Source organism: Geotrypetes seraphini, chromosome 5 (genome assembly GCF_902459505.1).
Source record: "Geotrypetes seraphini chromosome 5, aGeoSer1.1, whole genome shotgun sequence".
Classification (NCBI taxonomy): Eukaryota; Metazoa; Chordata; class Amphibia; order Gymnophiona; family Dermophiidae; genus Geotrypetes; species Geotrypetes seraphini.
Genome location: NC_047088.1, coordinates 194,522,667 through 194,542,250, shown reverse-complemented (window position 1 = coordinate 194,542,250; position 19,584 = coordinate 194,522,667). Strand labels below are relative to the sequence as shown.

The 19,584-nt window shown below is 48.5% G+C and overlaps 1 protein-coding gene across 2 annotated transcripts in view; it reads left to right on the top strand.

Moving 5' to 3' along the window:
- HNRNPA3 (heterogeneous nuclear ribonucleoprotein A3) overlaps window positions 1–19,584 on the top strand; it is a 152,237-nt gene that overhangs the window by 41,823 nt on the left and 90,830 nt on the right. The gene's annotated exons all lie outside the window — the stretch shown is intronic.

The following is a 19,584-nucleotide window of genomic DNA, read 5'->3' as shown; positions in this document are numbered from 1 at the left end:
AAATGATCCACATAAAAACCTTGAGGACCTAATCTGCTGAGAGCATGGGATCCAACATGGTCTGTGTTTCAATAAGATAGTCTTTTAATCCTAAGGTAGTAGATACGTGGAATAAACAGTCCAAAAGCGCAAATGCGTGGAACTCCACAGAGAACACGCTACATGCAGAGTTCCATGCATTTGCACTTTTGGACTCGTGAATGAAGATGTTGAGAGGTGTGCAGAGGGAGGGCTGTTAATGGGGAATCATGGTATGGATCCACAAATGTATATTTGGCTAGTGCTTGACATAGTGTGACCAGCCATGCTTAAACAATCAGCTGTGTTTGCAGTGTACCTTTTCATTCTATGGCTGATGTTTTTCAGTGGTAAAGGGTCATAGATTTGATATACTGACTTCTGTGGTACAACCAAAGCAATTTTTATAATTACAGGTCTCCTACCATATTCGAGGGGGTTAGGAGCACAGCCCCTCGTTAATACCATGAATTTGCGAATAACTTTAGGCCCTTTCTGCCCTATGGATAGATTTAACGATGACAATTTCCAACACTGTGCCCAAGGTGAATCACTCTTACGTCTCTTCTCAATTCAGTGCCCTAGATATTAAATCCCTTCCCACAATCTGGGAGTTGCAGAAATCCAAACACTTTTCTGAGCACATGCTCCTCCCACCTTAGAGAAAGTTGGAGCCCCCTGTAGTTTTCAATTTCTGCAAGCAATCCGTGCTTTTGGATTCACTCTGCATCTTTTTTTTTTTTTAAATTTCACTTAAAGTTCATCTCTTCAGTGGCTTGAGTGCCTTGAGACCCCTTTGTGGTGATCCTCTGTCTGAGGGAAGGACATAGTCCCACGGAGACTGCTGTTTCACTGAGAAACTTTGGTGGAGCCAGCCTACTTTGTGCCACCCTTCCTGGACTCTGGGTCCATTCCTCTGGAAGCTCACTTGCCTATTGACCTTGTCCAGGGTTTAAGCATCCTGAGTAAAACTCCTCCGGATTTCAGGGCACATACTGCATTTCCCCTGCGTGTCACCTCCCCCCGGGTCACATGGAAAGGATCTGTGGGGGCGGTGTCCGTCTGACTAGCAATATGAAGATCTTCAAGTTGGGTCATTTTGGAGCTATTCTGAGGCAGAAAATACTTTTCCTCCATTTAGCTGCAATGGAAAGGGTTGACAGGCAAGCACTTCAGACTGTGAGTACACCTCCATTATTTCCTATGGGAATTTTGAGGGGTGGTCTGTGAAACGCGCTCCAACTTTTTTGAGAGTTTCTGAAGTTAGGGTTCAGGTCTCCCACCTCCCCAAATCGCTATTTTTTATTTTTGGAATTTCTTTTTTTGCCATTTTGGGTGAAAACTCGCTGGTGGCAGCCTGGAGATGAGTGTGTGGCTACGTGGATGGTGGGGTCGAGAGCGTTTTGGCTTCCTGGATCATGGGATGACTTTCCAAGTACTGCTGAGCAGGGATGGTATCCATCTATCAAAGAAGGGAAGAAGTGTCTTTGGTGGCAGGCTGGCTAATCTACTGAAAAGGGCTTTAAACTAGAAGTGATGGGGCAGGGTCATCAAAGCCCCCGGGTGAGTATAAGCCCTCTGATAAGTAAATCACTGAATACCCATACACGGATGGGAAAAGGAGACAGTGTCTGGAAAGCACTATAATACTAATGCTTGAAGTATGGGAAACAAGATTCTGGATCTAAAAGTTGTGATGGAAGAAGAGTTCAATATAGTGACATCACAGAGACATGGTTCACGGAGAACCATGATTGGGATGAAGTTATACCGGGCCATAATCTGTTATCCCAGGACAAGCAGGCAGCATATTCTTAACTGATGGGTGACGGCACCGACGGAGCTCCGGTACGGACAATTTTAGAGTGATTGCACTCTAAGAACTTAGAAAGTTCTAGTTAGGCTGCACCGCGCATGCGCGAGTGCCCTCCCGCCCGACGGAGGCACGCAGTCCCCAGTTTCTTAGTTTCCGTGGAGCTAAGAAGATGCGTTTTTTTTTCAATGGCCGTTGAAAGATTTTTCACTTGCCTTCCCGCTCGCGTTTTTTTTTTTTTTCTTCTTGGAAGCTTATCTTCCTTTTTTTATTTGTTTCTCTATCAAAAAAAGAAAACAAATTGATAATTTTTCTTTTATTTTCTCAGGTTCGCCCCAGCGGAGCCTGTTCCAACCATCGAAGCCTCCGCTTTCGATTTGGCGGAGGCCGTATTTACCTTCATGCCCCCTCAGCCAGGATTCAAAAAGTGCCAACGGTGTGCGCGCCCAATCTCGTTGACCGACGCGCACAATTGGTGTCTGCAGTGCTTGGGTCCGGATCATAGGGCTTCCACCTGCACCCGTTGTGCTACTCTTAAGAAGCGCACCTTAAAAAACAGGCAGCTTCAACAGAAACTTCTCTTCGGTGCCGCGATGGCTGATCCCTCTGCATCGACACCGGCGTCGACGGTTTCTCAACCGGCGCCCACTTCGATGCCGTGTGACATAGCTCCAGCGTCGCACCCTTCAGGTAAGCCAGCTAAGAAGCCTTCCTCCTTGGAGCGTCCTCCGGTCGCTGTGGCAGAGTCCAGTCCTGCTGACCTCGAGGCGCCCACGTAAACGCTCCGCCCCTATTGAGGTGAGTGCATCCTCCTCGGCCTCCTCATCCTCTGGGTGTCGAGCGGCACCGCAGAAAAAGAAAGCGATACAGGTGCCTTCCTTGGATGACCGTATTGCGGCTGTCCTTCAGGTCCAACTGAAAGAGCAATTACAACAGCTCCTTCCTGCTCTATTGGCACCGAACCTTCCAGTCCCGGTCTGGTCTGAGTCGCCGGTACTGGCCATGGAGCAGCCGCTATTGTCGGCTTCCACTCTTTCGGTACCGGTCCATTCTGCCTCCTCGGCTTCCGTGCCAGTATTTTCTGCGGAACCGAGAGGCCTCCATCGGGCTGTTCAAACGACCAAACCTCCACTGCTGTCCGATCACTCCCGGTACCGGCAACCTCTCACTTCTCCAGGTACCACCTCTTTGCGATCCGGCATGCTGAACCTCATTCAACCTGGCTTCCTTTGAAAAATACTTACCTGAACGGAAACTAGCTTCTTTCCACCAGTACACTTCCAGTCTTCCAGCTTAGAAAATTCATAGTCCATTCAATTTACAACACCTTAGAACTCACCTCGAGGGCTACTGCGATGGCTGTGGCTATGCGCCGTCTGGCTTGGCTTAGGGTTTCGGAGCTTGATATCAACCACCAGGACCGCCTTGCCAATGCTCCTTGCCTCGGGGACGAGTTATTTGGTGACTCTCTCGATTCCACCACACAGAAATTGTCGGCACATGAGACTCGCTGGGACACTCTTCTAAAGAATAAAAAGAAGCCTCCACCTGCTCGGCCCTTTCGCCAACAATCGTCCTATCAGCGCCGCTACTCTGCTAGACCCTTACCATCTGCTCCTCAGCAGCCTAGACACCAGCGTCAGCAGCAACGCCAACAACCTCGTGCTCCACAGCAGCAACAGGTGAAGCCTCCTGCACAACCGAAGTCCACTCAACCCTTTTGATTTCATTCTCCAGGGCCTAGCCAGTCTTCCACCCTCGTCCCTTCTGCCTCAACCCATAGGAGGACGTCTTTCTACTTTTCCTCAGCCGTTGGGAGATCATCACTTCAGACCAGTGGGTTCTAAACATCATTTGCCACGGCTATTCTCTCAACTTTCAGACTCTTCCTACCATAAGTCCTCCAAAAGAGTCTGCTTTTGAACACATCTCAGTCCTCCCTCCTCCTTCAGGAGGTCCAGTCCCTTCTTCTGAACGCCATAGAGGAAGTTCCTCTAGATCAGAAAGGGCAGGGATTCTACTCCCGCTATTTTCTGGTTCCCAAAAAAACCGGGGATCTCAGACCCATACTAGATCTCCGAGATCTCAACAAATGCTTGGTCAAGGAAAAGTTCAAAATGCTTTCTCTGGCCACACTTTATCCTCTTTTCACTCAGGGCGATTGGCTATACTTCCCTCGATCTCAAGGAGGCCTACACTCACATCCCAGTCAATCTGGCCTCCAGACAGTATCTCCGCTTCATGATCAATCGCTGTCATTACCAGTACAAAGTGTTACCCTTCGGTCTTGCTTCCTCTCCCAGGGTATTCACAAAGTGTCTCATTGTGGTGGCCGCTTTTCTACGCTCTCACCATCTTCAAGTCTTCCCTTACCTGGACGCCTGGTTAATCAAGGCTCCTTCATCTCAAGAGGTGCTTCATGCCACCAACCAGACCATCCTATTTCTCCAACTTCTGGGTTTCAAGACCAATCTGCCCAAGTCGCATCTCATCCCCACTCAACGGCTTCAGTTCATTGGAACGATCTTGGACACTGTTCTCATGAGAGGCGTTTCTTCCATCCAATCGCCTTCAGACTCTTCATCTCTGTCAGCAGGTGCTCTCACAGCCGTCCATCTCTGCAAAACAAATGATGATACTCTTGGGTCACATGGCCTCGACAGTTCATGTCACCCCCTTCGCACGTCTTCACCTGCGCACTCCTCAATGTACCCTAGCTACCCAGTGGTCCCAGGCAACGGATCCTTGTTCACGACACATCTGTGACATCATCTCTTCGACAGTCTCTATAATGGTGGTTGAAATCTTACAATCTCTCCAGAGACCTTCTGTTCCATCTGCCTCCTCATCATCTAGTCATCACCACAGACGCATCCCCATATGCCTGGGGAGCTCACTTGAACAATTTCCAAACCTAAGGTCTTTGGACTGCCCAGGAAAAGAAACATCACATCAATTTCCTGGAACTCAGAGCGATGTTTTATGCCCTCAAGGCTTTTCAGCATCTCCTCTTTCCTCAAGTTTTATTACTTTGCACCGACAATCAAGTAGCAATGTAACAAACAGGGTGGGATGGGCTCTCGTCTGTTGTGTCAGGAGGCCCAAAAAATTTGGTCTTAGGCGACAGCTCGCCATTTATTCCTGAAAGCTGTCTACATCCAGGGAGAGCAGAATTCCTTAGCAGACAATCTCAGCAGAATTCTCCAACCCCACGAATGGACTCTCGATCCCATAACTCTCCAGTCCATTTTCGCTCAATGGGGCACTCCTCAGGTGGACCTTTTTGCAGCTCCTCACAATCAACTGCCCCAATTATGCTCCAGGCTCTACTCCCCTCACCGTCTGGCAGCAGATGCGTTTCTCCTGGATTGGACCAATCTATTCCTTTATGCATTCCCTCCTCTGCCTCTCATGTTGTGGACCTTATTCAAACTCAAAAGGGAACAAGCCACCATGATTCTCATCGCTCCACAGTGGCCCAGGCAGCATTGCTTCTCCCTTCTACTTCAACTCAGTTCCAGGGAACCCATACTTTTTCCACTGTTTCCTTCTCTGCTTACTCAGCATCAACAGTCCCTACTGCATCCCAACTTACAGTCTCTGCACCTGACAGCTTGGTATCTCTCGGGCTAACTTCGGCTCATTCACTCCTATCTCAGCCTATCCGTTCTATCATTGATGCTTCCAGGAAACCGGCCACCCTTCATTGTTATCAACAGAAATGGTTTCGGTTTTCTTCCTGGTGCTTCTTACATCACCATAATCCCACGTCTCTAGCAGTGGGACTGGTGTTGGACTATCTTCTTTCCTTGTCTGACTCTGGTCTCAAATCTACTTCGATCAGAGTTCATCTCAGTGCCATTGCTGCCTTTCATGAGCCAATTCATGGAAAACCCCTTTCTGCTCATCCTTTGGTTTCCAGATTCATGAGGGGCCTTTTCAATGTGAAACCACCTCTCAAAGCCCCTCCTGTTGTCTGGGATCTCAATGTGGTTCTTTCCGCTTTAATGAAGCCTCCTTTTGAACCTTTGGCCACAGTACATTTCAGATTTCTCACTTGGAAAGTGGTCTTCCTTATTGCTCTCACCTCTGCCAGGAGGGTCAGTGAGTTACATGCACTAGTGGCCGATCCACCTTTCACTGTTTTTCACCATGATAAGGTGGTTCTACGTACACACCCAAAGTTTCTCCCTAAGGTTGTGTCTGACTTTCACCTTAACCAGTCCATTGTTCTACCTGTTTTTTTTTCCGACGCCTCATTCTCATCCAGGCGAACAGGCTTTGCATACCTTGGACTGTAAACGTGCTTTGGCTTACTATCTCGAACGCACTAAGCCTCACAGATCTCCTCAACTTTTTTTGTCCTTTGATCCTAACAAGATGGGTCATCCTGTGTCTAAACGCACTTTATCCAATTGGCTTGCTGCTTGCGTTTCTTTCTGTTATGCTCAGTCGGGCCTGACACTGGAAGGTTCTATCACGGGCCACAAAGTTAGAGCTATGGCAGCATCTGTAGCTTTCCTCCGCTCCACTTCCATTGAGGAAATCTGCAAGGCTGCTACTTGGTCCTCAGTTCATACTTTTACATCTCACTATTGTCTGGATGCATTCTCCAGACGGGATGGACACTTCGGCCAATCTGTTTTACAAAATCTTTTTTCCTAATGGCCAACCTTCCCTCCATCCCTCTTTTTGTTAGCTTGGAGGCCACCCATCAGTTAAGAATATGCTGCCTGCTTGTCCTGGGATAAAGCACAGTTACTTACCGTAACAGGTGTTATCCAGGGACAGCAGGCAGATATTCTTGCGTCCCACCCTCCTCCCCGGGTTGGCTTCTTAGCTGGCTTATCCTAACTGGGGACCGCGCGCCTTCGTCGGGCGGGAAGGCACTCGTGCATGTGCGGTGCGGCCTAGCTAGAACTTTCTAAGTTCTTAGAGTGCAATCACTCTAAAATTGTCCGTACCGGGGCTCCGTCGGTGCCGTCACTCATCAGTCAAGAATATCTGCCTGCTGTCCCTGGATAACACCTGTTACGGTAAGTAACTGTGCTTTACGGTAAGTAATTGTGCTTTCAGGAAAGACAGGGTAGGAAGAAAAAGAAGGGGAGTAGCATTATATGTTAAAAGATCATATTAAAGCCATACAATTAGAAACATAGAAAAAAGCAGCAGAAAAGGGCTATAGCCCACCAAGTCTGCCCATTCCAAGTATCCCCTCCCCTGAATTTACTCCCTTAAAGATCCCACGTGAGTATCCCATTTTCTCTTAAAATCCGTCACTCTGCTGGCATTTATCACCTGGAGTGGGAGTCTATTCCAATGATCCACTACTCTTTCGGTGAAGAAGTACTTCCTGGAGTCGCCATGAAACTTCCCTCCCCTGATCTTCAGCGGATGCCCTCTGGTGGTCGAGGGTCCCATGAGCCAGAAGATATCATTCTTCTGACTCGATGCGTCCCGTGATGTACTTATATGTTTCAATCATATCTCCCCGTTCTCTTCTTTCCTCAAGTGAGTACAGCCGCAATTTTTTTAATCTTTCTTCATACGTGAGATCCTTGAGCCCCCAAGACCATCCTGGTGGCCGTTCGCTGATCCGACTCGATCCTCAGCACGTCCTTTCGGTAGTGTGGTCTCCAAAACTGAACACAGTACTCCAAGTGAGGCCTCACCATGGCTCTGTACAACGACATCATAACTTCAGGTCTCCTGCTGACGAAACCTCTGCAGATACACCCCATCATTTGTCTTTCCCTGGAGGAAGCCTTCTCCACTTGATTGGCAACCTTCATGTCCTCACTAATGATCACCCCTAGGTCGCGTTCCGCCGTGGTCCTAACCAAGGTCTCACCATTCAGTATATAAGTTCTACGCGGGTTTCTCTTACCCAGGTGCATTATCTTGCATTTTTTAGCATTGAAGCCTAGCTGCCAAGTAGTTGACCATAATTACCGATTCTGCAGGGCAAGGAAGAGACACTGTGGATCAATTTGGAAAGAAGGAATGGTAAATCTTTTTACATTAGTATGATATACAGGCCTCCTTTACAGACAGAAGAAATGGACAGAGATTTAATAGTAGATATTCAATATATCTAAAAAAAGGGAAAGTTTTACTAATAAGTGATTTTTAACATGACATGCTGATTGGGGTATCCCTACTTATAGAAGTAGGGAGATCCTAGATTTTCTACAGGGAGAACTGTTCCAGCAGTTGGTAATAGAATCCACATGGGTTGGGGTCATACTGGACTTACTGCTTATAAAAAGGGAAAGTGTTTCTGATATTACAGTGGGTGATCTGGCATCCAGTGATCACTGTATGGTACAACTTAATATTGAGATGGGTATAGAGAGGGTTCGTTCAAAAGTAAAGGTTCTAGACTTAATTCCTCATCCGAAGAAAGTTAGTTTGGTTTTTTTAATGTCAAGTAATTGTCTTGATGGGAACATCTGGAAGGAGTAGAAATGCTGTGGGCAAAACTGAGAGGAGTTATTGTAAGAGCGACATCTTTTTGTGAGGCAAGTAAGTAAAAGAAGGTCGCTTTCGTTCTCAAATGTATTAGCTGAGAAGTTAAGTTAAGGTTAGCTTTCATAAACTACAGAAAAATGAAAATTGCCAGCAAAGGTGAGGGAGGGAGGGAGATGCCCAGACCGCTGCGATTGGAAGAGAGGGGTCTGCTGGGCTGTGCGAAGGGCGCTGAAGTGGAAAGGGAGGGGAAAGAGGAACAGACGCTGAAGGGAAGTGGGGAGCAGACACTGCATGGAAATGGGTAAGAGAGAGAGGGGAGAAGATGCTGAAGGGAAATGGGGAGGGGAGCACATGCTGGATGGAAGGAGGGGATAAAGAAAAAAGGGTAGATACTGGATTGGGGAGGTAGATACTAGATCTGAGGGGAAGAAAGAGATGCTTAAAAACCACCTGGGGAAGGAAGGGAAGAAGACCGGGTGCCAGACCAATTGGGAGGGGGGGTGGAGGGAGAGATGGAAGGGAGAGGCACAGTTTCTGGTCGAAGCATAGAAATAGAGCAGATTCCATATGGAAGAGTCAGAGAGAAGGCAGACAGTGAATGGAAGGAATATAATCTATAAAATGACAATTGTACAGAATATTGTTTCTTTTTATACTTTAATAGAATAAGTTCAGTATAAAAGTATTCATGGCTTGTGTGGATAGGATCAGATGGTTTGCGGGGATTGGAACCTACTTCTTGAAGATGGGGATAAATTGTTTCCCTGTGTCTAGTGGAAAGCTACTAAAATGGTTTGCGGTCTTAATCTATCATAATAAAATGCTAAGCACGCATGTGCACGCCTACCTGCATGATCCATAGGTCCGTGGCAGACAGGAGTGCGCATGCGCACTTAGCTGTGCCAGTGGCCGGCAGAGAAATTGTAAAGCGCAGGCCTCCCTGCTCTCCAGCAATCGGTGGGTCCGTGATCCATAGCTCGTGCAGTACACCGAGCATGTGGCATTGTCCACGCAGCTGTTTCCCCAGCGACGGCTGTGTTTTCTGTGCGGCGGTTTCCCCTGATAAAAAAGGAGACTGCAGCGGTGGAGGTTTTCACGCCTCATTTTCCCCAGCTGACAAAAGGAGCCTACAGCAGCTATGCCCCAGCTGCCTCCAAAAGCAAGGGACACTTCACAGATAAAAGGGGAGGAAGCCAAAGAAGTCAGCTGTTTGCCTGGCGTTTTTCCCTTGCTGACATGTAGCATCGTCGAAGGCACCGGCATTGAAGAAAAAGTATTCGCAGCCTTAGCAACCGCCGTGTGAGGAGCACACCAGGCAAGAAAAAATAACTGCCTGCTTCCACACACGAACCCCTGACAATTACTGATTTAGAAGGTTGGGGTGTTGGTTTTTTTTTTTTTTGGGGGGGGGTTTTACAGCAGTTTGGGCAGGAAAAAATACTTGCGGTTTGTTTTGGGTGAAGGGTGTGTGCTGGGGAAACTGAACTATCATGCATTGATTTAGGTAAAGGGCATGAGGGGGGGTGCTGGGGAAGGGGCCCAGGGAGCAATCTTGCTTTCCTTTGGGGGAAGGGGTGTGATTTCTTAGGTACAAGAAATGATCTTGCTTTGCTTTGGGTGCGATTGGTTGGGGACAGGCAGCATCTTGGACAGAAGAAGCAGGGAAGGGAGAAGGAGTTATACTGGATAAGGGGGGTGTTAAAAGTAAGGGAAAAATGCTACTGTTGGACAGGGGGGATCAGGGAAGGGGTGTTGCTGGACAAGGGAAAAAGGCTACTGTTGGAGAGGGGGGATGAGGGAAGGGGTGTTGTTGGACAAAGGGGAGGTAAAAGGAAGGGAGAAGGGCTACTGCTGGACGGGGAGAGCAGGGAAGGGGTGTTGCTGGACAAGGGGGAGGTAAAAGGAAGGGAGAAAGGCTACTGTTGGACAGGAGGGATCAGGGAAGGGGTGTTGCTGGACAAGGGAAAAAGGCTACTGTTGGAGAGGGGGGATGAGGGAAGGGGTGTTGTTGGACAAAGGGGAGGTAAAAGGAAGGGAGAAGGGCTACTGCTGGACGGGGAGAGCAGGGAAGGGGTGCTGCTGGACATGGGGGAGAGACAGAAAGACAGACAGCCAGGAAGAAAGAAATGCCTAAGTACACATCTATTCTAGCACCCGTTAATGTAACAGGCTAAAAAACTAGTCATGTATACTTTGGAGGAAAGGGGAGATATGATAGAGACGTTTACATACCTACATGGTGTAAATGCATATGAGTTGAGTCTGATTTGAAAAGAAGCTCTGGAATGAGAGGGCATAGGATGAAGTTTTGAGGAGGTTGGCTCCTGAGTAAAGTAAGGAAATACTTTTATACTGAAAGAGAGGGAGAGAATGTGGATGGGCAGATTGGATGGGCCATTTGGCCTTTATCTGCATCATGTTTCTATCTTGGATTTCAAAGTTTTTTAAAATTTCTCCCTCAAAACCCCTGTCGAATATGTGCATTGGTTGTGCCGGACCATATACCGTGTGCTGCAGCACACTGGGGAAAGGGATGGGGGCTTTAGGCTTCACCTTCAGGGCTGGGGAGCCATCCTGCATCTGTGATTTTGGAAAAATATCTTGTCCAGAGGCTGTTTTGGTGTAAAACACTTGCATTCAGAGTCTGAGGACTCTCTTGGCATGGTGAAAGCACCTTAGTGGTGGCCCAAGTGTTCATTTGGGGGTGTTTGTTTTTTTTCTTTGTTTGTTTGTTGTTGGTTTTTTTTTTTTAATTTATTTATGCAATTTTAAATAAACATACAACATAAAAATGCATTAAGAAATAGAAAGCATATTGCTAATTACAAAACAAATCACTAAATATTATTTCCCATTTGAAATTCAAAAAGCAAATATATTCATAGCAACTTTCTCTATAAGTCCTCAATTAAAGCTGGGGAGAGGATAAGGAAAAAGAGGCACATCTCAGAAAAAAGAAAATAACTTAATTAAATCAATAATATCAACAATGACAACGTCTCGCCAGTTAAACTACTACAATCTTCCACTTACTAATAATTATTATAATAATTATACTCTTTCCCCCTGACCCTGACCTGTATTTTGCGCTTTTTCTCAAGAAAAGCCTCCAATTGTTTGGGATCAAAGAAAAGATATCTATTTGACTCATATAATATTAAACATTTACAAGGAAAACGCAAAAAGAAATGAGCACCCAGGGCTATCACCTGAGATCGTAGAGCCAAAAATTGCTTCCTTTTCTCCTGAGTGTCTACACAGACATCAGGGAAAACCCAAATTTTACCTCCCAAAAACAATTTATCAGAGTTACGAAAAAACATTCTCATCACCCAGTCCTTATCAGATTCAAAAACAAATGTAACTAGGAGTGTAGCTCTTATACACTCTTCTTCCAAAGATGTTGTGTTACATTTAAACTGTCTATCGATTGTTCTCCTTGGGAAGAAGATTGTCGTTTCTTCCCCGGCATAGAATAGACTCGAGAGAATGGAGGCACAGTTTCCTTTGGGACCCCCAGAACTTCCATCAGATATTTCTTAAGCAGTTCAATGGGGGCTACAGTCCTGGATTGAGGAAAATTGATAAAACGCAGATTCAACCTATGGGTATAATTCTCCATTTTCTCCCTCAGTCCAGTCATACCTTGTCCATAAATCAAGGTATTAGATTTTAAATCCTTAAGACTTTGTTGAACTTCCTCTATTTTTTTCTCAAGCTCAAAATTCTTTGCCTCCTGGATGACAATACGTGTTTTACAGTCTTGCAAGGAATTGTCCACCAAAACCTTATTTCCAATGAAAATCTTCTCTAAGCGAGCTACAGCGTCCCAGATAGTCTAAAGTAACATGGGGAGGTTTAACCAGAGGTGTAATTTGCTGCTCACCAATATCCTGCCGCTGACCAAGATTCTCAGACCTGGAACTCTCTCCGTGCCTCTCCTCTACACCTCCTACGGCACCTTCAGAAACCAGGTGGAGCTCAAAACTCGCTCCCATATTGTCTCCCAGCAAACTGGTTTCTCCTTTCATGCTCCGGATACCGCCCTCCTCCGTTGGGAAATCCGCGGCGCCAATCATAGCCTGCGTGCTCAACGCTTGTTCCGGCAGCGTCACCATGCCTGGGTCAGAGGGTGGAAGTCGCTCCTCTGGGCTCAGCGTGACATTGAGCTCGGGTAAGGCCGCCCCTTCGCCAGCACCCGCTCCGGGGATATTCGCTGTTCGGACCACGAATCTCTCCACGGTGGAAAGGGGAAGGGGAGAGGACTCGGAGGGGTAAGTCCTTACTTTCCCCTTTCTCTTACCCATGTTAGTGTAATTCAAAACGCTTAAACATCAGAAGAAAAGTAAACTCCAACAGTAGCCTTCCTCAGTGTGGTTACCGGCGAGACGCCATCTTAACTCCTCCCCTGTTTTTTTTTGGTGCCTCTGGAAACCGTGTTCTTCAGTCCCAAACTTGATTGTGGCAGAGATCCTTTTCGGGAGCCCACTTGTCTGACTATGACAGAGCATGATTGCATTATGCCATACGGATATTGTGCCGCTTTTGTCTCCTGACACTACTTTTATTTTGAATCTGGCTGATTTCCTTGCTGGGACTAGTCAGCATGGTTGCCCTGAGTCAGGATTTGGGTGAGGACCCCTCCGTCAGCAGACCTTTTTAAGCATGGCTTTGTCTACCATTTTATTGCTGGGGTTCTGAAAGAGCAATAAATTTGAATCTACTTGTTCCACGTTGGCGTTCAGTCCATCCCATCCACACCACCTTGGTCTAGTTACAGAAAACCTGGCTTTTCTCCAAAATGTAAAACTAGCTATCTTCTTCATAACCTCTAATTTCTTATTATGTCCTTCCCTCATTTATTGAATTTACCTGTAAACCGTGCTGAGCTCTATCTTTATGGAGATGATGCAGTATACAAACTCAATGTTTAGTTTAGTCCTTGGATCTCACGGGGCTTCCTCCATATTCCACTATTTCTGGATTCTCATATTTCTGCATTTCCATGTTCTGCGACCAGTGTGCTGCTCTTCCCTTTGGGCTCACGGCAGCTCCCCACATTTTCCCAAGGTGTTGGTACTTGTAGCAGTTTTTATCTCAGGACAAGCAGGCAACATATTCTCACATATGGGTAACTTCATCCACAGAGCCCCGGTATGGAGAGCTGCAAAAGTGCATCTGCACTTTTAAGAACTTTAGAAAGTTCCCGACTGACCACACTGCGCATGCGTGAGTGCCTTTCCGCCCAAAGTAGGTGCACAGCTCCTTAGTTCTTGATTTTGCACAGATCTAAGAAGTCATGCCCTTGAACGTTAGTTTTTTTTCAGCATTTGCGGTTTCGATTAATCACGGTTTTTTAGCTTTCTGGCTACTCCTTCCAAATTACATCAGCTTGCATAGAGAAATCGCTGATTATCCCAGGACAAGCAGGCAGGTATTCTCACTAGTGGGTGATGTCATCCGACAGAGCCCCGATACGGACATCTTGAAAGCATGTCTTGCTTGAAGAAACTTAGAAGTTTCGAGATGCCCGCACTGCGCATGCGCCAGTGCCTTCCCGCCCGATGTACCGGGCGTGTCTCCTCAGTTCTTTTCTTTCCGCGGAGCTGAGAAGTTTGTCTTCATTCTGCGCTGACTGAATTTCAGTTTTTTTGCCTTCTTTAACCCGCGTTTTTGTTTATTTCTTTAAATTTATTTCACTTTTATTTTATTTAAAAAAAAAAAAAAAAAAGTTAAAAATTATTTCTTCCGGCGGTTCGGCCGGGCCGGCCTCGTGGCTGCGGCCTAGCGCCTTCGACCTTGCAGCGTCGATTTTCCGGCCTATGTCCCGACCAATCACCGGCTTTAAAAAGTGCAGCAAGTGCCAGCGTGCGATTTCGCTGACGGACCCGCACCGACGCTGCCTTCAGTGTCTTGGTCCGGAACACGTTCCGAAATCGTGCCGGCCTTGTTCCACGCTCACTGCGCGCTCGCTTAAGCGGCGCTGCTTGCTCTGGGAGTCGATGTTCAAGATGGAGACTGCCAAGGACATCTCTGCTGCTGCGGCTGTTGAGGTTTCGCCGGTCCATTTGAAACCTACATCTGCGACTCCTGCATCGAGCATCGTGAAGCCCGCATCGTTTGCCCCGGCTTCAGGTTCGAGTTCAGCATCGGCGCCTGCCTCCGTCTCCTCGGTTCAGGTACCGCCTTCCACTGTCCCTCCCGTGGTCATCAAAGTGCCTAAAGCTAGCAAGCAGAAGCACTTGGCCACGAAGGAACGCGAAGACCGTGCAGGAGGACCCCCTTTCGGTGCGGATCCCTCCATATCGGCTTCGCTTCGATCCCTGCTAGAAGCTCAGTTTGTCGAGCTTATGCAAACTATGGGACCCCGGCTTATCGCCAACATTCAGGGTGAGATTCCGACCCCGGTTTCAGGGGGCGGTCCGCCCCCTCCCCCTCCTCCTCGTCGTTCGATCTCTCTGCTCGACGAGGGGGATCGGCGGAGGGCGGCGGAATCCTCCAGGAGGGCTTCCCTCCCTGAGATGCCGCCTTTGGAGCCCATCATACCTCCACGACAACAGGGTGCTAGGGCGGCTCCTGATAATCGTAGTCCTGGGCATACTGCATCGCAGGAGGAGTTCTTCCGCACTCCATACCAGACATGGGTGGCGCTGCGTGAATCCGCATCTCTGCCACCTCTGCGATCCACTGCATCGAGCCCTATCCATTCCTTTGAGGCTTCGAAGGATCAATCGATGCATAGAAGATCTCGTTCTCCGTCCCGTCACCGGGAGGGGCATCGATCTCGGCACTCTTCTCGGCACTCCTCACGTCATTCGGAGGTGTCTCCGCAGAAAAAGATGCAGCGTTTGGGGTACTCATCGTCGGATGTGTCCCAGCCGGAGGGACCAGAGTACGAGGAACCATCTACCTCCTATTCTCCATGTCGATCTCAGCTCTCCCTAGACCCGGAGGCTTCCACTTCTTCTAGTCCGTCTCGTCGGCCGGCCTTGGCAGACCAACTGTCTTTCTCATCCTTTCTCCGACAGATGGCGGATGACTTGGATGTGACTTTGGACACTGGGTCCAAATATTCTAAAGAGTATTTGGACACCATGCATTTGCCTCACCCTCCGGCGGAGACACTTCGGCTTCCTCTGCATAAGCTGCTGGACCAGACTTTCATGCGCTGTTTTGAGACACCGTATTCCATGCCTGCAGTTCCCAGTAAACTGGATGCTCGATACCGCATCGTTCACCACAAGGGGTTTGAGGGAGCTCAACTTTCTCATCAGTCCCTTCTAGTCGAGTCCTCTCTCAAGCGTTCTCATCCCTCCCAAGTCTACGCTTCCGTGCCTCCGGGCAGGGAGGGGAGAACGATGGATAAGTTTGGTAGACGTATCTATCAAAACTCGATGATGGCGACTCGAGTGCTCAATTACAACTTTTTCTTCTCTTCATACTTGGGATTTCTTTTTGCCGGTGCTCCGCAAGTTCATTCCTTTCATCGATGCTCAGGCTCGTTTCCAGTTTGAAGAGGTGGTGGCGACCCTGTCCCAGTTACGTCTTCAACTGATGCAATCCTCCTACGATGCCTTCGAGCTCTCGGCTCGAGCTGCGGCATGTTCGGTCGCCATGCGTCGCGTGGCGTGGCTTCGAACCATCGATATGGATCTGAACCTCCAAGACAGACTTGCAAATGTCCCTTGTGCAGGAGCGGATCTGTTTGATGAGTCTATAGAAACTGTTACTAAAAAGCTGTCGGACCATGAAAAGTCTTTTCAGTCTATTCTGCGTCCTAAACCGAAGCCTCAGCAGTCTCGTCCCTCTAGACCGCCTCAAATTTACCAGCGGCGTTATCAACCGAGGCAGACTCCTCCTGCGAGACAGCCTGCGAAGAGACAGCCTCCGCAGAAGACTCAGCAGAAGCCTCAGATGCCGGCTGCACCCAAGGCTACTCAGCCTTTTTGACTCTCTTCCAGGGAGCATAACCGACGTTCTGTCTTCCCCTGTTTTTCCCATAGGGGGTCGTCTCCATCATTTTTGTCATCGATGGGAGTCAATCACCACAGACCTTTGGGTCCTTACCATCGTAAGAGAGGGATACTCTCTTCATTTCCAACGGGTCCCCCCCGGACCACCCTCCAAGAGAGTATCCTTCCAACTTAACGCAGACCGCTCTTCTTCTCCAGGAGGCTCAGGCTTTGCTTCGGCTTTGGGCCGTCGAGCCGGTCCCGTTAGATCAGCAGAACCAAGGGTTTTACTCCCGGTATTTCCTGGTTCCGAAGAAGACGGGCAATCTGCGGCCCATTTTGGACCTTCGAGTCCTCAACAAGTTTTTGGTCAAGGAGCGGTTCCGTATGCTGACCCTTGCCTCTCTCTATCCCCTCCTCGAGCAGAACGATTGGTTATGCTCTCTGGACCTCAAGGAGGCCTACACTCACATCCCGATTCATCCGGCCTCCCGCAAGTTCCTCAGATTTCGGGTGGGACATCTACATCTGCAGTATCGAGTGCTTCCATTCGGCCTTTCCTCTTCGCCCAGAGTCTTCACGAAGTGTCTGGTGGTGGTTGCCGCTGCACTCCGAAACATGGGTCTCCAGGTGTTTCCATACCTCGACGACTGGCTCATCAAGGCCCCGTCGGCTCCAGAGGTCATTTCGGCGACCTTGACTACGATTTGTTTTCTGCAGAACTTAGGCTTCGAGATCAACTTTCCCAAGTCACAACTTCAGCCCACCCACCCTTTATCGGGGCGGTCCTGGATACCATCCAACTTCGAGCGTTCCTTCCTCCTCAGCGCATGGATGCTCTTCTTCTACTCTGCCAGTCGGTGTCTTCTCGCCCGTCCATCTCAGCGAGACACATGATGGTCCTCTTGGGTCACATGGCATCTACAGTTCATGTGACGCCTTTTGCCAGACTACATCTCAGAATTCCTCAATGGACCTTGGCATCTCAGTGGGCTCAGGTGTCCGACCCGTTGTCCCGCCACATTGTAGTCACTCCTGCTCTACGGCAGTCTCTTCTCTGGTGGATGACCTCTTCGAATCTATCCAGAGGTTTACTGTTTCACTCTCCTCCCCACCAGAAAGTTCTCACCACCGATTCATCGAACTATGCATGGGGAGCTCATCTGGATGGTCTTCGCACTCGGGGGTTCTGGACCAGTGCGGAATGACTCCATCAAATCAATCTTCTGGAGCTCAGAGCCATCTTCAATGCTCTTCAAGCTTTTCAACATCTGCTTCACGACATGGTGGTCCTTATTCGCACCGACAATCAGGTCGCCATGTATTATGTCAACAAACAAGGGGGCACGGGCTCGGCCCCTCTTTGCCAGGAAGCTCTTCGAGTCTGGGATTGGGCGGTCCGCCACAACACCTTCCTCAGGGCTGTCTACATTCAGGGGAAAGACAATGTCTTGGCAGACAAATTGAGTCGTCTTCTCCAGCCTCACGAATTGTCTCTCCATTCCAAGCCCCTTCATCAGATATTTGCACAGTGGGGGACGCCTCAGATAGACCTCTTTGCAGCCCCCCACAACTTCAAGCTGCCTCAGTTTTGCTCCAGGATCTACACTCCTCTCCGCCTCGAGGCAGACGCTTTTCTACTGGGTTGGGGGAATCGCTTCCTATATGCGTTTCCTCCTTTTCCTCTCATTCAAAAGACTCTGGTCAAGTTGAGATCAGACCATGCCACCATGATTCTAATTGCTCCTCGGTGGCCCAGACAACCTTGGTTCTCCCTTCTACTTCAACTCAGCAGCAGGGAGCCAATACTTCTTCCAGTGTTTCCTTCACTACTCACTCAACATCAAGGTTCACTACTTCATCCCAATCTGCAGTCCCTCCACCTGACAGCTTGGTTCCTTTCAACATAACTCCTCACCAGTTTTCTCAAGCAGTGAGGGAGGTCTTGGAGGCTTCCAGGAAGCCTGCTACTCGACAATGCTACTCCCAAAAATGGACTAGATTCTCCTCCTGGTGTATTTCCAATGCCACGGAACCTCAGCGAGCTTCCCTTTCTTCTGTATTGGACTACCTTCTACACCTATCTCAGTCTGGTCTCAAATCTACCTCCATACGAGTCCACCTGAGTGCTATTGCGGCTTTCCATCAGCCTCTACAGGGGAAACCTTTGTCTGCTCATCCTGTGGTTTCCAGATTTATGAAAGGTCTTTTTCATGTCAACCCTCCTATCAAACCTCCTCCTGTGGTTTGGGATCTCAATGTTGTCCTGTCTCATCTCATGAAGCCTCCGTTTGAACCTCTCAACAAGGCTCCACTTAAGTATCTCACCTGGAAGGTGGTTTTTATCCCAGGACAAGCAGGCAGCATGGGTCAGTGAGCTTCAGGCCCTAGTGGCGGATCCACCGTTCACTGTATTCCATCATGACAAGGTAGTTCTTCGTACTCATCCGAAATTCCTGCCTAAAGTGGTCTCTGAATTTCACATCAACCAATCCATCGTGCTTCCAGTGTTCTTTCCAAAGCCTCATTCTCATCCTGGGGAAGCTGCTTTGCACACTCTGGACTGTAAACGTGCTTTAGCTTTCTACTTGGATCGCACAAAGCCTCACAGAACTGCTCCTCAACTTTTCGTCTCCTTTGATCCAAACAAGTTGGGACGACCTGTATCGAAGCGCACCATCTCTAACTGGATGGCGGCTTGTATCTCTTCCTGCTATGCCCAGGCTGGATTATCCCTTCCCTGTAAGGTCACAGCCCATAAGGTCAGAGCAATGGCAGCCTCTGTAGCCTTCCTCAGATCGACACCGATTGAGGAGATTTGTAAGGCTGCCACTTGGTCCTCGGTTCATACATTCACCTCTCATTATTGTCTGGATACTTTTTCCAGACGGGATGGACAGTTTGGCCAAACAGTGTTACAAAATTTGTTCTCTTAAAATTGCCAACTCTCCCACCATCCCATTGGGGTTAGCTTGGAGGTCACCCACTAGTGAGAATACCTGCCTGCTTGTCCTGGGATAAAGCAATGTTACTTACCGTAACAGTTGTTATCCAGGGACAGCAGGCAGCTATTCTCACGTCCCACCCACCTCCCCTGGGTTGGCTTCTCAGGCTAGCTACCTGAACTGAGGAGACACGCCCGGTACATCGGGCGGGAAGGCACTGGCGCATGCGCGATGCGGGCATCTCGAAACTTCTAAGTTTCTTCAAGCAAGACATGCTTTCAAGATGTCCGTATCGGGGCTCTGTCGGATGACATCACCCACTAGTGAGAATAGCTGCCTGCTGTCCCTGGATAACAACTGTTACGGTAAGTAACATTGCTTTCCC